This window comes from Nomascus leucogenys, chromosome 5 (assembly GCF_006542625.1).
Source record: "Nomascus leucogenys isolate Asia chromosome 5, Asia_NLE_v1, whole genome shotgun sequence".
Lineage (NCBI taxonomy): Eukaryota > Metazoa > Chordata > Mammalia > Primates > Hylobatidae > Nomascus > Nomascus leucogenys.
Window position 1 is genome coordinate 82,525,456 of NC_044385.1, and position 24,076 is coordinate 82,549,531.

At 32.9% G+C, this 24,076-nt stretch overlaps 1 non-coding gene across 1 annotated transcript; it reads left to right on the top strand.

Moving 5' to 3' along the window:
- The first annotated feature begins 2,496 nt into the window (after nucleotides 1–2,496).
- On the top strand, nucleotides 2,497–2,598 carry LOC115835334. Its single transcript, XR_004030320.1, has one exon. It is a non-coding gene; the product is annotated as a small nucleolar RNA U13 (small nucleolar RNA).
- The last annotated feature ends 21,478 nt before the right edge of the window (nucleotides 2,599–24,076 follow it).

Genomic DNA, 24,076 nt, shown 5'->3' on the forward strand with positions numbered 1-24,076 from the left:
TTGGAGGAAGCAAACAAGCTGAGTAACTAGGGGATTGGATGTGTTGTCCATAAAAATCATGAAGTCACTTGGAATCTTGGCAGCATTTGAATTGGTTAGGAAAATCACGTGCAAGAATGGGAGATTTTCTCAGAGGGTGGTGGGTTACACACTAATTGTAAGAAGAGAGGTGTATTAATGTTCTCTAGAGGGACAGAACTAATAGGATTATCTATTTATTTATCCATCTATCCATCTACTATCTATCTATCTATCTATCATCTATCTATCTATCTATCATCTATCTATCTATCTATCTATAAAGGGGAGTTTATTAAGTATTAACTCACATGATCACAAGGTCCCACAATAGGCTGTCTGCAAGCTGAGGGGCAAGGAGAGCCAGTCCGAGTCCTAAAACAGAAGAACTTGGAGTCTGATGTTCAAGGGCATCCAGCGTGGAGAAAGATGTAGGCTGGGAAGCTAGGACAGTCTAGTCTTTTCACATTTTTTTCTGCCAGCTTTATGTTCTAGCCTTGCTGGCAACTGATTAGATGGTGCCTACCCAGATTAAGGGTGGATCTGCCTTTCCCAATCCACTGGCTCAAATGTTAATCTCCTTTGGCAACAGCCTCACAGACACATCCAGGATCAATACTTTGGATCCTTCATCCAATCACATTGACACTCAATATTAACCATCACAAGAGGGACAAGATAGACAGGAAGAGACTTAAACAGCAAGAGTATAGAAGAATAATAAAGAAATGACTTTGGAGAGCAAGTGAGATTACATAATCCCATTTCCTTACACTGAGATAGATGCCATTTATAAAAGGATGTCTTCAATTAATTCAATATTATTAGTTGATATACCAATTTTAGTTAAGACCAAGCATGGTGGCTCACACCTGAAATCCCAGAACTTACAGAGGTAGTGGCAGGAGCATAATTTGAGCCCAAGAGTGGGAGACATGCCTGGACAACATAGCAAGACCCCATTCCCTACAAAAAGAAATAAAATAGACAATCACCCCCCCAAAAAAATTTTAGTTAAGTAAAAAATATGATTAAAAAATATTCAAAGAAGCATTCTGGGATAATGGGTTTGAATAAATCAGATGTTTGTTAAAGCAATTGTTGCCCAACTCCCAGAAGTAAGAGGAAAGATTATTATACAAGAAGGGAGTGATAGTATGTGTCAGGGATAGGAACTACAGAGAGAAGAGAACCCTCCAGGAGGAGGAGCGATGATCCAAGTGGCTTGTATTTTATTGATAATCAAGAAAAACGTGAGTCGAAGAGAAGACAGACTTAGATTTGAAGGACAGCTGAAGAAGGCTGATCAGAAATGTGAAGAGACTAAAGATGGACCTAGATTTATTTTATTTTATTTAGGTAGACTTTTTATATAATTTGAATAGACACATAAATGTAATGCTCATAGAAGGATGAAAATAGAGATAATTTGTTTTATAAAACTAGACTAAACTTGTTAACAGAAATTGATGAGTATATTTAAAATTCTAAAACAATTTGTCGTAAATACATTAGATGTCCAAATCCAAAATAAAACACCAGCAAACAGAATGAAACAACAAATTGAAAGTATAACATGTTATTATGAACCAGATATTCCCAGAACTCTGCAGATTGATTAACATTAGAAAATATGTTTATATGTATACACATACACACACCCCATATCAGCAAATAAGAAAAACATCCTGATAATCCCAGTAGATATTAAAAAGGTCTTTGATTACATTCAGTATGCATTAATCATAAACTGTGAGTTATGGGAATTTAATGATAAAGAGCATGAATCATAAACTGATTCAGCATGGGCCTGACATGCTAGCTTATGCCTGTAATCCCAGCACTTTGCAAGACTGAGGCAGGCGAATCTTTTGAAGTCAGGAGTTCAAGACCAAAGTGGCCAACATGGTGAAACCCTGTCTCTACTGAAAATATATACATTAGCTGGGCATGGTGGCACACATCTGTAATCCCAGCTACTCTGAAAGCTGAGGCAGCAGAATTGCTTGAACCCGGAGGCTGAGTTTGCAAGATTGAGCCACTGCACTCCAGCCTAGGCGACAGAGAGACTCAGTCTCAAAAAAAAAAAAAAAAAGGAAAAGAAAAAAGAGTCAGCATAATGCAGACTTCAAGGCCCTTGGGTTGGCTTTTACCTACATCCTAGTGTCATCTCAGATACCCTTTTCATTGCATTTTTTATTCTCAGGACCACCACTTGTGTTGATCTTGTGTTCCTCTAATGTTGGCTTTCCTCTTGATCTAATCTAGAACCTTCGGTTCCCAGATAAAAGAGCTATGGCTACCAGATTAATAAAATCCTTTAGTTATTTGCTATTATATCAGTAAATCCATCTTCTAAAACTATTAAACTTCTAAATAATTTCTCTATTTCCTTTAAAACTAGTTTAATAAACCACACAGAGATAGAAGTTGTTAGCTCTTGCAATGGTTTGAATGTTCTCTGTAACTCATGCTATGATCCATTTGTAGTTCAGAAACATGACTATTGTCTTTTCAAGCTCATATGAGATCTGGCTCCCTCAATCCTTGCTATGATATCTGCACATTACCTGTCTGATGTGAAAAAGAAAAGATAAAATGAAATAAAAACCCGTACACCACAGAGAGTTCCCACAAGTAAGAAGGCTCTCACCAGATCCAGCCCCTCAATCTTAGAATCCTCAGTCTCCAAAACTGTAAGAAATAAATTCCTTTTTAAATAAATTACCCAGTTTCCAGGATTGTTTTAATAAGCAACAGAAAATGGATGAAGACTGATCTGTCTCCTGATGTAAATACTGGAGCCAAAACTTTATACTCATTACTCAAATAGAGGATTTTCCACAGGGTAAATATTCAAGGGAGGCAGGGCTGAATTCTACATCAGAAGATAATATCTCAGAAGAATAGATGTTAATTTTTACTCTCCCCTAGGAACTATAATGTACACAGGCTGTGATGCAGGCTTGACCAATCAGACTTTGCTACCAAGGATTCTAAATCTAGAGAGAGTGCCAACAAAAAGAGTGTCAGCAAGGCTAGCCGTGGACTCTATTGTCAAGCAGCTTTGTGACAGTGACAATGACAATGGCAGTTCCATTGCAGCAGTGTCCTGAGTTGACACTTCCTATGATGTGTTATTGGCTAAGGTTTTAAATACCAAGAATCTTAAGGTTTATTTCATTGTTAAGCTTGGATCATCAGCTTTACTAAAGATTCTCTGAGCTATACAATTTACTTCCTTGAGTGCTATTGATGAAAAGCTCTTTTACTGTAAAATATAGCACAGAGAAAGATTAAAACATATGATCAACTTAATAAATTGTTATGTGTTCAACTAGTAACTACCACTTTTATCAATAAATAGTCCTTCCAGACATTATTGAACCTCTCAACGTGCCTGATCTGAATCAAAACCTCACAGCCCTGCTGTGACCATTGCACATATTTAATGGTAATCATGCTCTGCTTTACTTCACAGTTTAATAACTCATGAGGTATTCTTAAATACTAGGTTTGATTTTAACTTTCTGGGAGCATGGTTATATATCTTAAGTATTCTTTATTACAGGTCCAATCCATAAATTATTATTTTCCTGTAATCTTATATTGCACAATATAACTGGGTCATTTTACTTGTAAAGTATTTAAGATTCTATAATTTTCACATATTCCCAAGGAATATTTTAACATATTTCTCTGCTCTCTGTATTTTCTATCAATTGATTGTTTAATATAGGGGATTTACAGAGTCAATACATAAATATGTAGCTAATCCTTAAACAAATAAATATACATCTAGCTATATAAATATATTAATCTATATATAGATTAATATATTAATCTATATATAGATTAATATATTAATCTATATATAGGAAATTTATATATAAAAACTTATCTATATATATATGAATCTGTACTAGTTTTATATATATAAAAATAAATCTTTTCTTCATCTTTTGGAAAGACTGTTCATTACATTCCTCAAGCAAGAGGCATATTGTGTCTGGTTGCCACTTTTGGTGATGTTATCTATTGATTGTGCTTATTGCCTAGATATATTAATTAATTAGTGGCATTTTTATTATATCTTTTCTCCTTTTTTATTAGTAAAATTTTTTATATGAGTAAAATTTTTTTTAATCTAATGTTTTCTATCTCAGAGAAGTTTGCACAGGACTAATAGACTAAAAGATTGATTTTTTTGCTCTTTTTTATTTATTTTAAAAACTGAATTATTTCTTTATGGCCCTCCAAATTTGGCTAATTTGTTGAAAAGTTTCAATTAAATTTTTATTGGTATTTGAACTCACAGTTATATAAAATATATTTGAAGTGTTTTAATCCATTGTTGTTTTCATTGAAGCAGAAATGCTCCTATCTCTCCAATGGGTGGCTCCTATGTCTTCTGAGTTCTTTTGACATGCCCCATTGCAGTCCCTGATAATTGCTAAAATGTTTCAGACACTTCTTATACATTTTCCATCCCAGATCTGGAATGAGACATTTCTAGTTCTGGTTTGTGCATATGTGGCAGGGGCGGGGGTGTGAGGAAGGGTATTTCAAGACCGGAATTTGGGCAATATGAATGTGCATTATTAACTGGGTCTGTTGTTATTTCTACATCTTTCCATTTAACTGAGTTAGAGTGAGTAAGTGGATTGAACTGTGGATGGATGGCTAGATTAGTAGAAAGGCAGATAAGGCCAGGCGCAGTGGCTCACGCCTGTAATCCCAGCACTTTGGGAGGCTGAGGTGGGTGGATCATGAGGTCAGGAGATCGAGACCATCCTGGCTAACACAGTGAAACCCCCGTCTCTACTAAAAATACAAAAAAATTAGCCAGGTGTGGTGGCGGGTGCCGGTAGTCCCAGCTACTTGGGAGGCTGAGGCAGGAGAATGGTGTGAACCCGGGAGGCGGAGCTTGCAGTAAGCCGGGATCCGGCCACTGCACTCCAGCCTGGGGGACAGTAAAAAAAAAAAAAAAAAAAAAAAAAAAGGCAGATAACATGCCCCCCGTGAATTCATAGTGTTATATCTGATTTAAATTCAAAGATGTATACGTTATCTCTGCTAAATTTTTGTATTCTTTTTTTCCACATTAAATACATATGTTTTGAAGAATATCAGAAGTGGTAGAATTGGACTATTTATTATGTAATATTTTTTATATTTATATAAAAATAAAATGCAGTATTTATATTGATGTTTATACTGATTGTTGTGGTTGTCTGCAATTCATGGCCTAGTTAATGCATAAGAAAGAGCTCATGGAGAAAGCAATTTCTTAGCTCTTGAAGTATTATAACAGTTTGTGGCTTCTATATTTGAGAGTAAATTTGGCTAGATATAATACCTTTATCTTACTTTTCCTTTGCTTACTTTTCTTTATGGGAGTGTCACTAATGTGTTATTTCATTTAGTTCTGGAATTAAACATGCTGTTGAGTTTGATGATAACCTCATTTTGTTTTCCTTATAAATAACTTTATGTTTTTGTTGGAGTGCCAAATAGATTTTTCTATTTTTTTTAAATCCGGCTTTCTTAAAAAGCAAATTTTATTTACTTATTTTTCTATTACTCCAATAAATCATTTCTTCTAATTTTATTTTTGTTCTTATTTATATTTGTATATAATATTTACATGACTATAATCAATATAGTCACAATTTTATTTTCATATTATTCATTTGACATAATTTTCACACATTTTCTCTTGTGGCTACATATTTTCCATTATAATTTTAACATCTGCATAATAATCCATTAAGCTATTATTTGATATACCATAATATCACCTCCCTATGTTAAATATTTATATCTATTCCCTTTTCTTCATATTTTAGGTTAAGTCATTCAGTGTTTTTAAAATTAATAAATTGAGAAAAATTCAATGATTTGGCCTATCCTTCCTATAAAAACTGTTCAGAAGTATAAAACATATTAGAGAAAATTTTTATTTGTATACTTATTTCAACTTATTTCATCGTATGTACTGGAATTGAGACCTAGTTTTCTTCTAATCTACAGCTCTAACAGCATAATCCATAAAGCCGAATTCCATGACTGAGACATGCCATTTGACGTTTTCCTTTGAGTTCTAATTCAAAGAGGTAAACTGTTTGGTCTGCTTTATTGACTTTCAAGTGTATCGTGATAGTCAAAACATTCTTCTTCAGAGAAGCCGAGACCATTTCTAAAGTGGAATCTACAGTGAAATCGTATCTATCTATCTATCTACACATATCTGAACCTTTGACATTATCTTCCGTTAGAAATTGCACCAATTGGTCATCAAAAGGAAGAAGAAACAGATTGTTGAAAATACATTAATGGTTCTTGAAACTGTTCTAATCAGCAAAGGCATCAGCACTGGGAAGAAGTCTGAGAAGGTAACTATTAGTTATCTATTTATGCATAATAAATTAACCTAGAATAACAGCTTAAAACATACATCTCACAATTTTTTAAGCCCAGGAATTCAAGATGAATTAGTGGAGTGGTTCTGGCTCAGGGACTCTGATGAGGTTGTAATTAGGATGTCAACTAGGGCTGCAGATACCTGAAATCTGCACCCAGGACTGGAGGATGAGCTTCCACAACAGCTCACGCACGTGGCTGTTGGGTGGAGGCCTCGGTTCTTCATCACGTAGTACTCTCATGACACAGCAGCTGGATTCCCTGAGTAAGTAATCCAGACCTAGACTCCTAAGTTGTACTCTCATGCTTTTGATGTTTTTTGTTTGTTTGTTTGTTTTCTACTCCTTAGAACCAAGTCACTGAGACTCCACTTCTTTAAAGGAGGGGAACCAAATAATTTGAGGCCATATTTTAAAGCCATCATAGAAACTGCTAAACTAGCAGAGACTAATAGGCAAAATACAGACATTTTATAGCCACATAGAACATCTCAAATTCTGGCTGTGCTGATTATTACCAACTGAACATTGAGCAGATCAATTGGTGCAACATCTTTGGCATCTTTCTTATTGTTAAGCTAGAGATTATTTACTGTCTGCCTACCTCGCTGGATTATTATGAGACTCAAAGAAGACCATATAAAATGGTAGTTTTGAAAAACATTTATTAATCTTGAATTAAATATGTATTTGTGTAAGTTTTTAGCCCATTGAGGCTAAAATGTATCTATGGCTGAAAAATATAAAATCATTAAACAAGTAAATAGATTTATATTGAATGACTATGTAATCAATAACAAAATCACTGTAGCACAGACTTTTTCTAGATAATAAGGCAGGAATGTTCTGTATCTATTTCCTGCTTTTTCACATATACCAATATGTAATTTCCAAACACATTTGGAAATGTATCATAAAATGTTATAAAAAGTTATAAAATGGGTTTCATAACTTCCATACTTGAAGATAGTTTCCACTCATATTAAAAACAAACAAAAAACTATGTATTTTTTAGGTTTCAAAGATAAATCTATTATTTCAGAATGGTTTTCTAATTTTCATCATTATAAATGGAAAATATAAATGTTATTACTAAAAATGCCTATAAATGTAATAAACAAAAATTCTTTGACAACACATGAAAACATTTTTGTTTTTATGTCTACTTTACATAAGAAATCTTAATCGTTGGATTGGCATAAATAGTTCAGTTATTATACATCATGTATAAGCCAGTGCATGAAACTTAAATTTAGTCCCAATTAAGAAATAGATACCTAATATTGTTAAGATAAATGGATTTTTATTGGAAAATTTGAGTTTTTATAATTAAGTCTTCTGACATTAAGTTGAGTAGAATTAAGGAAGAGAAATTTCAAATAAAAAATAAATTAGGGACATTTCCTCTCAGGGGTGTAGAGAATAAGAAAGGGCATTTATCCTGTGTTTAATTCAATCACTACAACAAAAATAGCTTTATAATCCTCTGTGGTGGACTGTTTGTTAATTTTTTCACCTATTTTGTATTGCATTGTTTATTTACTTATTATTTAGTTTTGTGAATTATTTATATTTATATCACAGGTAGACAAACTATCACACATAAGCCAAATCCAGCACACCTCCTGTTTCTGTATCTGAAGTTTAATCAGAAACAGCTAAGCTCACTCATGTTTATATTGTCTAAAGCTGCCTTCATGCTGCAATAACAGAACTGAGGAGATTCCACAGAGACTGTAAGATCTGCAAACTAAAATATTTGCTGTTTGGCTATTTAAGGTTTGTCGACCCTTGCTCTACATGCAAATCTTTTTTTTCAAATTATAATATGTAAATGGAATCTCTCAGTCTGTTGTTGATTTTTTTTCATTCTATTCATAGTATCTTTTCATGAGGAGAATTTGAAATTTTGATTAAATCCAATTTATCATTATTTTATTTTATAAATCATGCTTTTGGTATCTTATATAAGAAAGCTTTGTCTAACTTCAAAGCACAAATACTTAGTTTTGCCCTGAAATTTTATACATTTAGTTTGTACATATAGGTCTACAAGATCAAACTTCAAAATTTTTCAGATAAGTATCAAATTGCCCAGCAATATTTCTTTAAAAGCCTGTTATTTATCCCCTGACTTGCTATTAAATTTTTGTCAAAATTCGATGGGTTTATATATGTATTTTCTCTATTTTGATACATTGATCAACTTATCTTTCTTTATGTGTAGACCATACTGTCCTGATAAATGTATTTTTTATATTAAGCCTTCAAATAAGTTAGAATACCTCATCAAACATTGTTGTTTTTCTTGAAAAGTTGTTTTGGCTCTCTAAATACTTTCCATTTCGATATGAAATGGAAAAAATAAGAGCATTGTTCAAACTTCTTCCTAATTTATTTAATTTATTAATACTTTGAAATAGCTACTAGGGAGGCTGAGGCAGGAGAATCGCTTGAACCCAGGAGGTGGAGGTTGCAGTGAGCCGAGATCGCGCCACTGCACTCCAGCCTGGCGACAGAGTGAGACTCCTTCTCAAAAAAAAAGTTGATGAAAGATTACAGAAAGTTTTCATATACTCTTCACAAAGATTCTCCTACTGCTTAGACTGTACCCAATATGGTCCATTTATAAATTTTTAAAAACATTAACATTGGTAAAATACTATTAACTATTAACTTCAACTGTTTTTTCACTAATAATAGTTTCACTTTTAGTAATTAATTTATTCATTGGTATTCAGATGGTAAATTATATAGGTTGATTTTAAGCTCCAAGCACAGTGATAGCTCCTAGGCAAACAAAGATGATTAAGACATTCCTATCTTCAAGAATGTCACAGTCTATTAGATGACCAAAAATATAAATTAATAATGCAATAATTAAATGACATTTCAAGTTAGCAGCCCAAAAGACACAAATAATTAAAATTGCATTTCTCATTAGACAAAGGAAGACAAAAGCATTCCATTACTACACTGCATTAAAAACACTCTTCTTGAACAATGAAAGGCTCAGATTTTGCTGAGCATTTATGTTCTTACATATTCTTCTGTTCTCTTTTCATTTTTCAAGCAACAGGAGTCTATTGCAATGTGGCAGAAATCTATTTAAGCCATATCATTTCTTTGAAAATCAGACTCTTTTTAATGAAAATTCCAAAGGTATTGTTTATTCTCTTCAATGTTAATGTTGATTTATGTTCTCATTTTAAAAATTATTTGTAATTTTTAAATACGTTCTGTTGAATAAATAAAAACATACAGAGATTATGTTTGCATGTAGAGAAGAAAGTATTTATACAAATTTCAAAGATGCCAAAAAGAAATTTTGTATTAGAGATAACTTGTTTCTAATAGAAATTACAATACAGGAAAGTTTTCTTCCAGCTTATTGATTAAAACATTCAACTGTATTTGCTGAAATTAGTAGTATTAACTTTCTTATATTTGAATGTAGCAGTTAACTTCTATGCAATATTTAGCAACTATTATAGTGTGATCTAGCCTTTCTTTATTGTTTGAGAAGTGTCAAAAGTAAATATGTTTGTTATCAATTTGTAAAGATAGCAAAATATTTTCAAAAAATTAACATTCTATGATTGGACTATAAAGCTCTTTTCCAGATATTTGCATTTATTTGGATGATGAAGAATTACAGAGGAAGAATTCATTTCTCAAATGATTTAGGGCAAGATTGATTGGGTCAATTGAGTGGGTGGAATGTTTCTAACGTTTCTCTTCAGTGATTCACATCATTTATCCTGCCCCTTTCTGCACACTGTTTCCATCTGAATTAACCAGAAGAAGATGAAATAATACAGATTTTCAGAGGCGCCAATTAATGACTTTCTGTTCAGTACTCTTCAGTAAAGGGAGGTTTGTAGTACCTTGTTTATAAAGCTTTTTCTGGTTTTATGTCACATACTTTAGTATAAGGTAAGTCTTCTCTCATTGAATCGGTATGATAATAATAGAATATTAAGAGGTTATGTAACTCAACAAGCCTTTTAATTTCATTAAAACCACAATAAAAAGCACAAGAAGTCTAGATCTTTCTCAAAATAGAATTAAGATATACCTTTAATAATTAATATGTCAGGATTTAGATGCCAGTCTCCAATATATTTAAAAACTTTTAGTCTCTCAATAATATGGTTAACGAATGTACAGAATAGATCACTGAGACAAAATGGTCTCTAAAAATATAAAAACAACTGTAAAAATTGTGTTACATCGTATGAACAAATAAGCAAAATTACCCACATTCTATTCCCAGATCTTATTCTACTCTAATATAAATTTCTGTTGTGAAGTAAATTTATTAACTTTTCTAATTATACTGTGTGGATATTTTAATTGTTTTGATTAATTTTATATTTCCAAAATGAAGACTGAAAAAATTAGTGGTTTAACAAAGAAAACCATTCATGTTTCAAACATGTAAAATAATTCCAAAGGTAGGCATTACATAGCTGATATTTCCAAGAGTTCAACAGAAACCCTGCATCGATTATTCTGTATTATCTCTCTACTATCCGTATGTTTCATTCTCAAGGTTATTTCAAGGAAAATTTTGGTTTCTTCAGGGCCCAACCATTTCGTTCCATTCGTTCCCGACAGCAAGCATGGAAGAAGGCAAAAAAGAGCATGTGTTCTCTAATTCAAATAATTTTTCTGATATCACTCATTAGTCATAAATTAGCCACTTGGCCACAACTATTGACAAATAGGACTTTAAATGTCTCTAAACCATAGTAGCAAGTACTACACTAAAATGAGGCTGTATGTGCCTAAAGAAGATGATAAAGATAGTTAGAAGAAATTAGAAGTAGAAGTTTCTCCAACATTGCTATTTAGAAAATTAATTTTAACATTGATCTTACATGTAGCCATCTTTCACAAAACTGATTAATTCAAATGGCTTGTTAGTTTACTCATTTGAGATTACCAAATAGGCCATAACATATTTCTTCAAATAATACACACTTAATTTGGCTAGAACTTTCAGAAAAGTGGCTGGAACTTTAAGTAAAATATTAAATGCTAACTTTAATCTTGTTTTATTCTGAGTTTGAATGGTAATGTTTCATTTCAAATGGTTTATTACTCAGCATATGGCTTCAAGGTAATTAATTACGTCTCTTACTTTGTTAATATATTACAATTCTCGTTTTTTGTTTCTATCCAGATTTACATTAATATAGTTGCTGATGTTAAACAATTCTTGCATTGATAAGCAAATATGCATTTAGTAATGATGCGTCCAGCTTATATTTACAAACTTTATTGTCTGATGTTTAATTGGATTTTTAAATAGTTTCACATTGTATTTATTTTCAATGTTTATAGTCTGTGTGCGTGTGTGTGTGTGTGTGTATTTGTGCTTTATTGTACATTAGCTTACTACATTGACAGGTAAACTCATTCAAATTATTTCCTATGGTCACAAACAGTGTACACAAAAGCAAAATTATCTGCTCTTTAACGCTTTGCTAAAACTCACTGATGTGTAAATCTTATGAGATTTTAAAAAGAATTCCATGATGAAATATTTGTGAAAGCCTATGTAATGGTGTTAATAGAGAAGAGGAGAAAAGAGGCTGGGTGCAGTGGCTCACTCCTGTAATCCCAGCACTTTGGTAGGCCGAGGCGGGTGGATCACCTGAGGTCAGGAGTTCAACACCAGCCTGACCAATATGGTGAAACCCTGTCTCTACTAAAAATACAAAAATTAGCCAGGTGTGGTGGCAGGCACCTGTACTCCCAGCTACTCAGTAGGCTGAGACAGAAAAATCACTTGAATCTGGGAGGTGGAGGTTGCAGTGAGCTGAGATTGCACCACTGCACGCCAGCCTGGGAAACAAAGCAACACTCTGTCTCAAAAAAAAAAAAAAAAAAAAAAAGGAGAAAAAAGATAGTAAACAATAAAAACAATAAGCTTAGGTAACATTTTTGACATATGCCAGATAATTGGGGTGGTAGTTGCATGGAGATTTTGAAAAATGTCTCATAAATAGGAAATACTATCCAAGGAAAAGTTATCTGAAGATATCTTTTGGAGGAAACTCACCGGACCTGCAAATATTGATATTTTAAACAATTTTTCCTTGTTAAATATTAATAGACAGTCTAAGCTCACCAGGTATTTGGGTGTTTACCTAGGATGCCACAGAGAGACAAAAATAAATAAATAAATAAATAAATAAATAAATAAATAAAAGTCTTGGGATAAATTTCATAGCACATAAAGAAAAGGTTTCAAAATTGCTATGGTTTGTTCTTACCAAAACTCATGTGGAAATCTGATTCCCAATGTGGCAATATTGAGTAAGTTCTTGTTCTAGAGAGACTAAATTAGTTCCCATGGGAATAAATTAGATCCCTCAAGAGTGGTTTGCTACAAAGCCAGTATGCTCCTTGGATTTGTTTCTGCTCATGTCTGCTTCCCCTTTGACCTTCTCTGCCATATTAGGATGCAGCACAAAAGTCCTTGCTGGAAACCAGGGTAATGCCCTTGAACTTCTCAGCCTACAGAACCACGAGATAAATAACCTCATTTCTTTATAAATTACCCAGCCTCCAGGGATTGCATTATAGCAACACAAAATGGAATAAGGCAGAAATATACATTATTTTAGATGTAATATAAAAATACTACGTTCATTAATTAAATATATCATTCTTTTTTAGACTGTCTGAGTTCCTATATATTAAACATGGTGTGATAGTGGCCAGTTGGGGAAGTCAATGGAAGAGTTTAAAGCTAATTTTAAACAAATCCCCAAGCAGAAAATAAATGTACAATCTGGAAAAAGATAATCCTCTTAGAGAATCGATCCAGTCTAGAACATTGAACATCATAGGATACGGTGCCTCCAGGATAATATTAAGAAGAAATTGAGGTGAAGAAATAATGAAAATATAATGCAAATTTATTTTATGTGAGTGAAAAACATGAGTTTCCTTATTAAATCACTTATAAACACAATCACTAAAGAAATAACCAATGAAAGTGAGGTTATTGAGTAGTTAAAGCACACTAAGGATGAACATTGTTTTATTTGGTCAATGGCATTGAAAGTTGAAAATTTAGGTGAAGAATATAATAAAAATGACGTTAAAATTTTTGAAGTGACAAATATATGACATTTTTAAGAATGAGTGACACTGAAAAGTCAGTAGAATGACACCTCATAATTTGGGTACTATTATGTTCCTAGCCTGAAATTCTAAATAAAGGTAAATATCTATATTGTGTAATTGATTAAAGTTATTTTAAGAATGTAAACTCTCAGAAAAGTTTATATCCCATGCACTAAATTAAAGGATGCTGTTGGATAATGTAGACATTTTTAAATAAGGGAAAGAACTAATATAGCAGAAGGCATTGGATTCAGAAAAAAAGGGTTTCAATCTAGGAAAGAAACAAAATAAATAATGAGTGCAAAGGTGCAGAGAATTCAGAAAACACTTGCACAGCAAATATTGGGAAATCTATCCAGTGCACAGGCAGAGATAGCTTCCAAGAGGAAAAATGCTGTCCAAAGAGCCAATAAAATTGAGATAAAAAGCCAAAACTTTAATTTAAACATGAGAGAATTACCAAAAATTGAATAGACATGTGTAGTAATCATCCTGATTAAGAAATAGGAAATTACAAGTAACCCATAATGGTTCCCTTGTAAACCACTCTTCTCAATATCACAACAATTCTATTCAAAGAAAACCATTGTTATAACATTTGAATGTTACATAAATGGCATCCAAAAGTATGTATGCTTTTGTCAGTTTTCTTTCATTCACCATTATATTTGCTATATCAATCTCTATTTTTCATGAATCTATAGTTTATTAATTCTTATAGTTCTTTTATTTTCATTGCTGTGTGGTATTCTATTATAGGAATATACTACAATTTTATATCCATGTTTCTGAACATAAAAGTTGTTTCCAGTTTTTGGCTATTAAGAATTATGGTGCCAAGAATATACTAGTACGTGTCTTGTTGGACACATGCACACATTATAATTCGAGGCATACTTATAAATAAAATTGATGCATAGTAGAGTATGAAGTGTTCAGTTTCAATAGATAATACAAATTTATACTCCTAATAGTATTGTGTGAGTGTGTGTTTGTGTGTATGTGTGTGTGTTAAATTTAGCCATTCTGGTGCTTGTAAAATATTATCTCATTGTGCTTTCAATTTATATTTTCTATTTCACATATTTACTATTTAGTTGAATAGTCTTCTTTTGAAATGCATCTTCCACGTTTTTATTTACTTTTCTATTGTGGTATCTTTTTATAATTAATTCGTAAGATTTCTTTGTAAGATGTGTTTTTAGATTATTTTTGCCCAATCTCTGACTTAAATTTTTACTTTTCTAATCACATATTTTCATGAGCAGAAGTAATATAAAAAACTGTGAAACTAACTTTTTAAAGTATTTCATATACTTATTTCTACTTCTTGTATTATTAAACTGGCTAGGACTCCAGTCTAATTTTGACACAGGAAGAGTGGGCATTGTTTTCTCATTGTTTGTCACGGGAAATGTGCTAACATTTCCCAGTTAAAATTAATGTTTGCTCTATTTTCAAATACATAAAATTTTCTTCTCTCATGGCTTCCCGAGATAGATTCTCCCTTCATCTATGTGCTTTCATCTAGAATAATCTTTCTCTCTTAAAAATCTTCCTTTAATTTTTCCTTAAGTGGGGCTCTTTTGGTAATGAAGTCTCTCTCTATAAGCAGTTTTGCTTGAAAATACGAATTATTGATGTTGTTATTCCTACAGAATATATGCATGCCTACAGAAAATACACAGCATTTGACATTAAAAGACAGAATATTATCTTTATCAAAAAAACTACATTATGCTGTCTTTCCATTGCTAACCTGCCAATAATAATCACCATTCTGACTTTTTACACTTTAAAGCTTCAGAGATAAATTCACTGGCATAACGTCCTAGCCTGTTAGTTATTATATTTTAGAACTTTTACAATATTTTTTTTGTTGTTACCGTCCATTAGTTTTTTGTTTGTTTGTTTTTCTGTGGACACATTATCTAAATTTTTATTGTTGCTTCCATCAGGACAGTACATCCCTTTTTTACTAGTTATTCTTATAATCCCTTAATGTAAACTTTGGAAAATACTTGTCCATTATTCTTTCAAACATTTCTCTTTCCTATTTTACTCTTCTCCTAGGACTCACAGGTGTGTTCAAATATTTTCCCCATATTCCATGTGTATCCTACGATATTTCCTGTATTACCCAACATTTTATCTTTTGTTGTTGCAATGTGAGTGTAATTTTTTCTAGGCTATTTTCTTGTTCTGTCTAATTCGCTATCAAACCTAGGTCTTGTGAGTTTAATAAAGATATTAGTTACTATATGATATAGTTTGGATATTTTTTCCATTCAAATCTCATGTTGAAATTTAATCCCCAATGTTCCAGGTGGCACATAGAGGGAGGTGTTTCAGTCATGAGGGTGGATGTCATCCTCATGGTAGTGAGTGAATTCTCACTCTATGAGTTCCCATAAGAATTTATTGTTAAAAATAGCCTGTCATTTTCCTTTCCTCTCTCTCTTTCTCCCCCCGTCTCACCTGCTCCCATTCATTTCTGCCATGGATGGAAGTAATCTGAGGCCATCTCCAAAGGAAGATGCAGCCCCATGCTCCTTTAACAGCCTGCAGAACCATGAGCCAAATAAACCTCTTTTCTTTATGAATTACCCAGCCTTGTGTTCCTTTATAGCAGTGCAAATGGACTAAGACATTATATACATTTTCTTTCCATAATTTACATAATATTTCAGAATTTCACATTCCCTGCTAAAATTTTTCATCTTCACATTTAATCTTTGAATATATCAACTACATTTATTTTAAACTCCATGTCTGTCTGGTAAGCCCATTAAATTGATCTGCTCTATATCTGCTTATATTATCTGTTGTGGTCTTGGTTTTTAGTAAAGTATTTTGTTTTAGCTTATTCCATGTCTAGCCATTTTGTATGAACCATCAGCTATTGTGTATAACAAGGTGTAAAGATAATTTGGAACTCTAGATTACATGACTCTTCTACCAAGATGATTTACTCCTCTTCTAACCAGAAATTATAACAGGTGGTGATACCTTAATGTGATTAATGCTTAGTGATGATTAAAAACTAAGCTTTGGTCTTCATGTTGGTTGATTTATTTCATTCTACTTTTGATGTACTTTACTGCTAGAGTAGAGAATTGCTCTGAGTTCTGAGGACCTGTCTGAAGGTCTTAGGTATTTAGTATGGTCTCTACTCTTTGGCTGGCTTGAATATGGATATTTATCCAAGATTGCAATTGACAAGACCTCTAGGCTGTTTTTATTTGCTTATCTGCCACTCTCTCATTTCTTTTTAATCAGAAAATTTGTGAATAGGTGAAGACATGTTATAGTCACACTCAATTGTCTAAGCTTCCCTTCATTTCAGTAATTTAGACTCACACATATTTCTGTCATGATAGTTCTGTGATATCTTCAAATATATTACTTTTTATCATTTTTCCTAGCCAAGTCTGTTTTAGGGACGTTGTCTAGGCATTGTTGGAAGGCGAATCCCTTATAACAATGTTATATATCTGTCTTAGTTGATTTGTGTTGCTATAACGAAATGCCTGGGTAAATTATTGTCAATCTAAATAATAAACATAAGGACTTCCTAAAGAGAAGAGTGTTTATTATGAAACAGTCATTGCAATGGGAATACCAGTATCATAGTAAAATATGTGCATATTCAAGGAAGTATAGGAAGACAAAGATTTTTAAAGAAAAATTATGGAGAATTACATTATTGTTTTGAGATGATTATTCTTGGTTACAAGAATCAGCAACAAGGGTCACACAAGTGTGAGTCTGCAATGGCCTTTGTACAAGGTTGTGGTTTTTGCAGTCTTTTGTGATAGTTTTTATATGAGGCATTTATGAATGAGGATTTTCCCTTCATGGTCATCCAAACTCTATTTGTCAGAGATTTTAACACAAGTGTCTCCATTTTGATTCTGACAACTTTCACGTTATAAATCATTTATATTTATTTCATACAGTTCTGTAAGAACTGGGAGGTCCAAGGTCAATGCACCAGCAAATTCAGGGTCTGTTGAGGGCTGTTGTTTGCTTCCAAGATTGTGCCTTATTGCTGTGTTTTTACACAGTGGAAGGTGGAGGGACAAAAGTGTCCTAGATCATTTCCTCCAGCCCTTTTATAAGGCATTAATCCATTTATGAGGTCAGACTCCTGATGGCCTAATCACCTCCTCAAGTTCTTACCTCTTAATACTGTTGCATTGGGGATTAAGCTTCAGCATGAATTTTGAAGGTGACACATTCAAACCATAGCAATGTCCTTTTAAGATAATCTAACATTTATACTTTACCTCAATCTTTTAGAATGTACCACTTTATTTTTATATTTTAAAAAGATATACTCCCAAACAATTAAGTTGGACTCAATTGTTCAGCATTAGATTCATCAAATGTTCAAATTTCTTAACATATTAAGTTCACCTCACTACCATGGATTCTCTGTCTTTTGCTGAAGAAAAGGTAAAGAGGGCAATTAAAAGAGGTTTTTGAGGTTGTGTAAGAGACTATTTCACTAAGGCATCACAGACTCCCATGATGAAAATATGTGTGAGTCTAAATTACTGAAATGAGGAGAAGCCTAGGCAATTGAGTGTAACTATAACCTTTTTTTTTTTCTCTCAAACACAAGTTTGCTGATTAGGAAGAAGCTGGAGAGTAGGACCAAGTAATTTGAAGTTTTACACTTGTCTGGATCCAAGGATATTTTAGAGGATGAAAATGTAAATATAAATTTTTTCTATTTTCTTTTCTTTATTTTCAAGCAACATTGTCAGTGATAGGATATAGAGGAACGCAACATAATGATGATAGAATATTAACAAGGATGAAGAAAAGCATGGCCCAGAGGAAAAGCAACAGGCACTAAAGTGCTAAAGACATATTACCAACTCTTAAGGGCACTTGTGTGTGGGTGACCCCAAATGTTATGTAGTTAAAAAAAATCACCCAAATCCAGTAAGTAATGCATAACTGATGATTGATTATGCAAGCATTTCCTTTAAGAAATTAATACTGGGCCAAGCATGGTGACTCATGCCTGTAATCCCAGCGTTTTAGGAGACAGAGGTGGAAGGATCACTTGAGGCCAGGAGTTCAAGACCAGCCTGGCCAACATGGTGAAACCCCATCTCTACTAAAAATACAAAAAATTAACTTGGCGTTGTGGTGGGCGCCCGTAAACCCAGCTATTCGGGAGATTGATGGAGGAGAATCGTGTGAACCCAGAAGGTGGAGGTTGCAGTTAGCTGAGATCGTGGCATTGCACTCTAGCCTGGGCAACAGAGCGAGACTTCATCTCAAAAAAAAAAAAAAAAGGAAATTAATACTGCCTATATAATAAAATATTACTGTATAACTAACAGCATAATGTAACAAAATTGCATCAATTAGTGTACAGGTTACATAGGTAACATTGATAAAATTTATTATACCAGCTATTGTTGAGGTCATTACAGCAAATATATAGATGTATTATCACTTTTGTGCTGAGGCCAAATTATGATAAATGTTTACACCATAGAAATTTAAAACTGAAAAGATATGTAGAGGGTGATCCTTTAATCATTCTTACTTACATGTTTACAATCTTGAAATTCTATTCTATTTCAAATTCTGGGAATATAGATTAAGTGACTAAATAAACTATTTTTAATTAAATTTGAATATAATAAATTTCTAATGACTGGATCCATGTAGACATTTGGAGCGTAAACTCACCTATTCACACACAAAAACAAATAGTGCTATCTTAATTAATTTTATGCTATTTAAGTAGACCTAAGCATTTACAAAATATATTTCGGTCATAATGTTAGGTCAGTGCAAAAGTAAATGCGGTCTTTGCCATTGCTTTTGCACCAACCTAAATATATCATTCATAGTCAGCAAATTTATAACAATATACATAAGTTACTTAGATTTAGAGAACATTTCTTGAAAATGTTTAAATATAACTGTCAAAGGATCTGTTTTCAGATATTGGTAGTGAAATTACATTGACTTGGAAAATGAAGGATGAGCAAAATCTACATTAATTAAGTAGAATAAATGTTCTGTTATTTGTCAAATTTTTTAAATAAATTGTCAAGTCTTATGTTAAACACAGAATTACGTTTGAGAATTTGGCCCAAGCAAATGTTAATAGTTGTATGATATAATCATTGTCCACATGTTCTTTAGATATTTGTAGACCATATGAGAATAAATCTGGCTTTACCAAAAGTTTAGTTTGTAACACTCAATTCTTTTCACGAATATGAAGAAAATTTTTATTTCAAGAGTCAATAATTTTGTTGAATTAGTATTATGTGGAATTCTTATAATTTTATGTTGCCTTGGAATCCATTTTGAATGTGACTCTTACTTTTTCCTACCAGAAGAGGGGTCAGTCACCATTGTCAGAGTTTCCACTTCTCCACTGCCTCAGTTTCTTAATGAGATCCATCCATATATCTGCCTTATACAACTGCCTGCTGGTGGCCACCTCCCTAAAGGATAAATATATTCTACTTCATTCAACCTCATACCTAGTATGGACTATGCAGATTGTCCTGGTGAGCCCCTTACAATCACAGCATGTCTTCTTGGAGCTCCTGCTTGCTAACTTTAAATCCACCAACTAGTGGATTTAAAAAACTTGTGTGTGGTTTTCAGACTTGACCACAGGCAACGAAAAATAATTATCTGGCAGGTCTCATGGGAAAAACTTCTCTCCCCTCACTGTACTTGGTGCACAGCCCATACATTATAGCCCTTAAGGGGAGTTGCAATCAATAACTCAGGCCCCTCTGGCTGGCCATGCACTTACACATGTCTGCGTTCCTAGTGTGGTCCATTTCATTTGGAGGTTCTTTATCTGAATCCTTAGATAGATTTGCTGAGATCACCTTATTGGAGAGAAGGAGGGGCAACCTTCTAGACACTCTACTCTGGCACAGTGCCCAGCATTTTCCCATTTCTAGCTTCCCCACCTTGCCCTCTGTGTTCTTTTTTCATTTCCCACTCCTGGTTTCCATAAAAGTGCAGGAGATTTTGCTTGGGGCTCCCTGGCCATATGACAACCCCCATTTCTGTGCTGAACTGCCTGATCTCTCACCAGTGTGGAGTGGAAGATGGAGGGTAGGGGGAGTAGTGGAGGGAAGAGTAATGGGATGAAATCAGCACTTTTTCTAATTTAGTCTCTTGCTTAATAATCCTAGTAAGTGATTAATCCTAGTAAGTGATTAAGGACTAGACTGTTACTTTAACTTTTGTTTTGTTGTTTTAACAATTTAGGAGAAAGAACTGAGCTGCTAGGAGCCAGAGTAGCCAACTAAAGCAATGAATTGGTATACAATATATGATGAGTTAGTAGTAAATAAAAATTAAAAACCATGGTAAAATTTAAAAGCATGGTAAAGTAACGGCCAATTATGGAGCTGGTCTTTTTCTGAGCTTAGTCAGGAAAGACTCTTCTAAGGACATAATATCAGAAATTCATATATTATATACCAGTGTGTTTATCTGTGTACTTTCTGTCTCCCCATTTTGAGTGTGGAGGGATTTTGTCTTGTTCCATGTTTATCCTCAGTGTCCAAAGGAGTGTCAGGCATTTTATGTTTCCTCTACAAATGTTTACTCACTCTATTAATGAATACTATTTTCTATAGACAGTAAAGTTTGACTTCTATCAGAATTACTACAGAGGAAAATCTATGCAGTTCAATATGATGGAATTGTTTAACGTGTATCTGTAGTATTATGTAAGAGCCATGTAGCAAAATATATTCATTGTGATACATTGCTAAGTGTTAGGTATCCAACACTGCAAGTGAGATAGACCAAACTAATGGGAGAACAATTTAGTCAATGTTTCCTCCTCAGATTCTCCAAAATAGTTAATACATCTCCGTGATACTTAATAGTAACTTATTTGCACAACACATTATATTTATTCCAGACTAATTATCATGGTCTATCCTTTCCTACATTTTGCATTCTTATGATTCTCTTAAAGTGGTCTTAACTCTTTTTGACAGGATAAAAATCTATGAAATATTTGACTTTTAAATACGTGAAGGTTGACAATGTGGTATACTTTAAATTATAGAATATGTGCATAATTATGGATTATATTAAATTTAAAAACACTTTAATAGTGGTGTTATGTATCATGGGAATAACAGACAAAAATAATTGCCCCCGCAATAAACAAATTCAAGAAATTGACTTTCTGGGGTGTGTGTGTGTGTGTGTGTGTATGTGTGTGTGTATGTGTGTGTGTGTGTGTGTTCACTTAGGAAAATGTTAGTCACTGAGAGGTTAGAGGTTTGGAGCGAGCGCAGAAGAAACCGAAAGAAATCTTTCACCATTAGCAATTCTAAGACCTTTGTAAAAGTCTTCCTATACTGATAAGTATCCCATATTCTCATAAAGGGCTGGACTCAAGGATATAATAGGGCCATTAAACTTCATTACTCTTGCCTTTTCTCAGTTGTTGCTAAATTCTAAGAGCCCACAGATTCTAGAGAAAAAGATTTTCTATTGGTTAAAGAAATAAAATTATAGAAACCATATTCTTCATTCATACGCATTCCAGGTTCTTTTTTCATGTACTTTTTTTTCTATCCATTTAATTTCCATCTTCTGATACAACAACAGCAGTGAGGTTTCATTTGTTATTTGGTTAAATCTCAAATCTTCTGCAACATCAGTTTAATGGCATTAATTTCAGCTTCAGTTAACAAGTTTCCTTTCCTGAAGGCTTGTCTCTAACCTGTTATATTTTCTTCATTTATTTAATCTAGTTGTCAACTCAGGATATTTGTTGATAAATTGTCAGAGTATTTTCTGACTCTATAAGACTTTAATACTTTATGATTGAATAGCTTCTCTAAAATAGCACCTTCTTTAATCTTATGCTTAAAAATTCCAATCGCCAGGATTTTTTAGGCATAAAATCCTGATGTTTGGGCTTCTTTCAGCTGCCAAAATAATTTAACAACTTTTACTAACATGTTCGCAGTCCTTAAATTTTGTGCAATATATTTCTTGAAACTTTCGTAATTGGATAAATGATGACTCCATTTATTAAAATTGTTTGACTCTTCTGAAAGCTGCTTTAAACTAAAGCATGGCTATCTGTATTATTTTATTATTTGATTTATTGTTCTGAAGCAGTCTCTGGTCCTTTGCCTACATAGACATGGGAGAAATAATATGGAAAGGTGTAATGTAAGAATGTATAGATTTGGAAAGTGTAAAAATATGTTGTCCATATAGTACTCAAAATGCATTAATCAATTTTATTTGATCATATGGCTTCTGAGTGATTTTGATATGTCACCTTTGAAAGAAATGTATACTAGCACATTCAATTCATATTTCTAATTTATTACATATATTATATGTAATTTATAAGATATATATGTATATCTCTTCTAAAGTATATTAGGAATAGCATATAAAAAAACTAAAAAGATATAATTTAAAAGGTACAACTTGATGAGTTTTAAGAGTATTGCACGTTCACTAAATGTAACACCATCATCAAGTTACAGATAATTATTTTTTCTTCTAAAAATGCTTTATGCCCATCACAATCCATTCTTTCTTCTATCTCTGACTCCAGGCAAACATTGATGTATCATGTGGCAATATGGTTTTGTTTCAATTTTATAGAACTAGAGTAACATAGAAGGTACTATTTTGTGTCTGACATCTTTCATTTAGAATAAAGCTTTTGAGATACATCCAGTTTTTTGCATGGATTAGTAGTTTGTTAGGTTTTATTGCCTCAAAGATTTCCATTTTATAGATATATCACAGTATGTTTCTCCATTTATATGTATTTGGGCATATAAGTTATGTCCAGTTTTGACCATTTTGAATAAAGTTGCTATGTATATTTGTGCATAATTTTTTGTAGACGTAAGTATTGTTTCCCTGGGATGCAAAAGATCATTGTTTATAAGATATATATACATATTTTTATTCGTCTACTTTAAATATTTCTTTATATTTAGTGTGTCTTTCGTAGATTGAACAAGTTGAATCTTACTTTTTTATTCAATCTTCTTTTTTTGTTTTAGTATTCTTTAATAGCCTTCAAAAAAATTTCATAATTTTATCAATATAATCATTGCATATCTTTTGTTGATTATATTTATTCTTTTTTATTATTATACTTTAAGTTTTATGGTACGTGTGCACAATATGCAGGTTTGTTACATATGCATACATGTGCCATGTTGGTGTGCTGCACCCATTAACATGTCATTTAGCATTAGGTATATTTCCTAATGCTATCCCTCCCCCCTCCCCGCACTCCAACAACAGTCCCCGGTGTGTGATGTTCCCCATCCTGTGTCCGTGTGTTCTCATTGTTCAGTTCCCACCTATGAGGAAGAACATGAGGTGTTTGGTTTTTTGTCCTTGTGATAGCTTGCTAGGAATGATGCTTTCCAGCTTCATCCGTGTCCCTACAAAGGACATGAACTCATCATTTTTTATGGCTG